This window comes from Anopheles coluzzii (assembly GCF_943734685.1).
Source record: "Anopheles coluzzii chromosome X unlocalized genomic scaffold, AcolN3 X_unloc_6, whole genome shotgun sequence".
Classification (NCBI taxonomy): domain Eukaryota; kingdom Metazoa; phylum Arthropoda; class Insecta; order Diptera; family Culicidae; genus Anopheles; species Anopheles coluzzii.
The window spans coordinates 7501-12500 of NW_026054491.1; positions in this window are offsets into that span (position 1 = coordinate 7501).

The window sequence follows — 5000 nt, forward strand, 5'->3', positions numbered from 1 at the left end:
ACATTTTTGAAAAAAGCTACGGAGCTGCCCCTAGGTTCGGGGTGTCACAAAATGTTGAAAAGTGGTCGAAAAACCACTATCCAGAATCGGATGTAGAATCATTAGACGAACTTAAAATTGTTCTACGACACCCATCTGCGACGTTTAGTATTCGAGTTATGGCCCGTCCTAGGTCTGACCGAGCAATTTTTGTTCCGCGCACTTTGTGCACCGTACACTTTGATGTTTGTATGAAAAAGTACCCTACCTAGGGACGCGTAGAGCAAATTTGTACCCCCGGGCATGTTGTCGATTGACATTCTGGTTGCACTTTTCATCATCTAGGGTGCGTTCCTGACACGTTTTGAGGGGTTTTAGCAAAAAAAAATTTTTCGACTACTCGAGCTCTCTGGCCCGTTCGGTGCACATTTTTGAAAAAAGCTAGGGAGCTGCCCCTAGGTTCGGGGTGTCACAAAATGTTGAAAAGTGGTCGAAAAACCACTATCCAGAATCGGATGTACAATCGTTAGACGAACTTAAAATTGTTCTACGACACCCATCTGCGACGTTTAGTATTCGAGATATAGCACTTTGTAGGTCTGACCGAGCAATTTTTGTTCCGCGCACTTTGTGCACCGTACACTTTGATGTTTGTATGAAAAAGTACCCTACCTAGGGACGCGTAGAGCAAATTTGTACCCCCGGGCATGTTGTCGATTGACATTCTGGTTGCACTTTTCATCATCTAGGGTGCGTTCCTGACACGTTTTGAGGGGTTTTAGCAAAAAAAAATTTTTCGACTACTCGAGCTCTCTGGCCCGTTCGGTGCACATTTTTGAAAAAAGCTAGGGAGCTGCCCCTAGGTTCGGGGTGTCACAAAATGTTGAAAAGTGGTCGAAAAACCACTATCCAGAATCGGATGTAGAATCGTTAGACGAACTTAAAATTGTTCTACGACACCCATCTGCGACGTTTAGTATTCGAGATATGGCCCGTCCTAGGTCTGACCGAGCAATTTTTGTTCCGCGCACTTTGTGCACCGTACACTTTGATGTTTGTATGAAAAAGTACCCTACCTAGGGACGCGTAGAGCAAATTTGTACCCCCGGGCATGTTGTCGATTGACATTCTGGTTGCACTTTTCATCATCTAGGGTGCGTTCCTGACACGTTTTGAGGGGTTTTAGCAAAAAAAATTTTTTCGACTACTCGAGCTCTCTGGCCCGTTCGGTGCACATTTTTGAAAAAAGCTAGGGAGCTGCCCCTAGGTTCGGGGTGTCACAAAATGTTGAAAAGTGGTCGAAAAACCACTATCCAGAATCGGATGTACAATCGTTAGACGAACTTAAAATTGTTCTACGACACCCATCTGCGACGTTTAGTATTCGAGATATAGCACTTTGTAGGTCTGACCGAGCAATTTTTGTTCCGCGCACTTTGTGCACCGTACACTTTGATGTTTGTATGAAAAAGTACCCTACCTAGGGACGCGTAGAGCAAATTTGTACCCCCGGGCATGTTGTCGATTGACATTCTGGTTGCACTTTTCATCATCTAGGGTGCGTTCCTGACACGTTTTGAGGGGTTTTAGCAAAAAAAAATTTTTCGACTACTCGAGCTCTCTGGCCCGTTCGGTGCACATTTTTGAAAAAAGCTAGGGAGCTGCCCCTAGGTTCGGGGTGTCACAAAATGTTGAAAAGTGGTCGAAAAACCACTATCCAGAATCGGATGTAGAATCGTTAGACGAACTTAAAATTGTTCTACGACACCCATCTGCGACGTTTAGTATTCGAGTTATGGCCCGTCCTAGGTCTGACCGAGCAATTTTTGTTCCGCGCACTTTGTGCACCGTACACTTTGATGTTTGTATGAAAAAGTACCCTACCTAGGGACGCGTAGAGCAAATTTGTACCCCCGGGCATGTTGTCGATTGACATTCTGGTTGCACTTTTCATCATCTAGGGTGCGTTCCTGACACGTTTTGAGGGGTTTTAGCAAAAAAAATTTTTTCGACTACTCGAGCTCTCTGGCCCGTTCGGTGCACATTTTTGAAAAAAGCTAGGGAGCTGCCCCTAGGTTCGGGGTGTCACAAAATGTTGAAAAGTGGTCGAAAAACCACTATCCAGAATCGGATGTACAATCGTTAGACGAACTTAAAATTGTTCTACGACACCCATCTGCGACGTTTAGTATTCGAGATATAGCACTTTGTAGGTCTGACCGAGCAATTTTTGTTCCGCGCACTTTGTGCACCGTACACTTTGATGTTTGTATGAAAAAGTACCCTACCTAGGGACGCGTAGAGCAAATTTGTACCCCCGGGCATGTTGTCGATTGACATTCTGGTTGCACTTTTCATCATCTAGGGTGCGTTCCTGAGACGTTTTGAGGGGTTTTAGCAAAAAAAAATTTTTCGACTACTCGAGCTCTCTGGCCCGTTCGGTGCACATTTTTGAAAAAAGCTAGGGAGCTGCCCCTAGGTTCGGGGTGTCACAAAATGTTGAAAAGTGGTCGAAAAACCACTATCCAGAATCGGATGTAGAATCGTTAGACGAACTTAAAATTGTTCTACGACACCCATCTGCGACGTTTAGTATTCGAGATATGGCCCGTCCTAGGTCTGACCGAGCAATTTTTGTTCCGCGCACTTTGTGCACCGTACACTTTGATGTTTGTATGAAAAAGTACCCTGCCTAGGGACGCGTAGAGCAAATTTGTACCCCCGGGCATGTTGTCGATTGACATTCTGGTTGCACTTTTCATCATCTAGGGTGCGTTCCTGACACGTTTTGAGGGGTTTTAGCAAAAAAAAAATTTTTCGACTACTCGAGCTCTCTGGCCCGTTCGGTGCACATTTTTGAAAAAAGCTAGGAAGCTGCCCCTAGGTTCGGGGTGTCACAAAATGTTGAAAAGTGGTCGAAAAACCACTATCCAGAATCGGATGTAGAATCGTTAGACGAACTTAAAATTGTTCTACGACACCCATCTGCGACGTTTAGTATTCGAGATATAGCACTTTGTAGGTCTGACCGAGCAATTTTGTACTGAAATGTATGGTGAACATGTAATTCATTAAATAACATTGACTTGCATCGTGCCCTACTTCATCGGCACAGCTGTTATTGACTATCTTTAGTGGAAATGGATTGAGTTTGACCATTTTAAGCCCATTTCCTATGCCGTGCACCAACATTGTGTACCGATCAGGGAAAGTACGCTACGTACGCGTTCATGGATGTCGATGTTGGTACAAGTTGCCTTTCGGGATAGCCGTGCACCAAAACTGTGTACCGATCAGGGAAAGTACAAGACGGAGGGTGCAGCTCGAGCGTACGCGTTCATAGATGTCGATGTTGGTACACTTGCACCAAAATTGTGTACCAATCAGGGAAAGTACAACACGGAGGGCGCAGCCCGGGCGTACGCAATCATGGATGTCCATGTTGATACAATCTACGTGTACGTACCTAGTTTTTGTAGGAAAAGTTGCAATTAAGTGCTTGTATGCTTAAAATGCTCATCTCAACCGGTCACCTTTTGGCCTGCCCTTTTATAACAGAAACCTAGAAAGATACTCGAGATTTTTGTGTTTTTCCATTCGCCCGGGACGACGAAATGAGCTATGTGCACATCGTGCAGAAAATTGTCTTCGCCACGCATGTTTTTGTCCATCCACTCATATAATCACCCGCATTTGTGTTCAACACGGACGGCGCAGCCCGAGCGAACGCGTTAATGTTTATGTTTGTACACACTGCTTGTACGATTCTAGGATTTGGTAATTGCGTCACAGTGCCCGACCGTCGCGGACACCATTCTTGGACAGAAGTCCTAGTACGTAGAGTACTTTCCCTAGGTATGTGCTCGTTCGTGACTATCGTTGCGTGCTTACGGACACGCTTGGGTATGTTTACCATACAAGGTTTACTAGGGAAACCTGGGAAGGACGCTTGCCCTCCCGTCGCGGACACCATTCTTGGAAAGAAGTCCTAGTACGTAGCGTTCCTTATTTTACTTGATCAGTTTGTAATGCATTCGCTTTGTTCCATCGACTTCTGCTACTGCTCACTAAGGGGTGTTCGTTTGCGATGTGTACGATAAGCAACTGTCTATCGTAACCAGCAGTTAATCAACACTTTTTACCCAAGTCATAGCAACATAGAGTACTTTTCCTAATCGGTACACAATTTTGGTGCACCTCTAACCTCGCTGGCACTTTATCGTTACGTTTTGTGCACAACCTAGGGACGTGGTGTAAGTTTCATGATTTTTATGTTTGATTCGGTTTATTATGATTGAAAAATACGCTACGTCCCAGAAATTGGAGCTCGACTACTTCCTCCATGTGGCGAAAAAAGTTACTGGGCAACGCCTAGCTTATGCCCCATTTGTACTTCAATTTTCATTATCAGGTTTGAAAAATACGCTAAGTCCCAGAAATCTGAACTCGAATACTTTTGCCACGTGGCGCCAAAAGCTACTGAGAAACGCCTAGCCTTTTACCCATTTATAATTTAGTTTTCGTTATAAGTTTTGAACAATACGCAAAGTTCCAAGAATCTGAACTCGAGTACTTTTTACATGTGCCGCCAAAAGCTACTGAGCAACGCCTAGGTTGATACATTTTTGGTACATGGAGTGTATGCATGCAGGCGTACTGCCGTGCTAGACCGGAAAATCGAACTTGCTACTAGAACGTAAAGTAATTCCCCTAGATAGGTGCTTTTGCATGCCTCTGATCGACGACCATGCAACGTGCGACACGCGTAGCTAGGCTTCCCCAAACAAATTTCCTAGAATAGCACCAAATTGCACACTTTCAGGGGTATATTTTGGTACCGTGTACCGTGCATGGTACAAGTATCAGTAGCTCGTGCAATTTATTTTGCATCGTGTTGCGGTTGCTGGTGCGTCGGGATAGGAGTGTTTCGAGACTTTCGCCAAGCGTTGGTGCCATTTGGTGGATAATTTATGTTCTAGCCACAATAAACGTGCCACATAATGCCAATAAGGAAAAAGCCG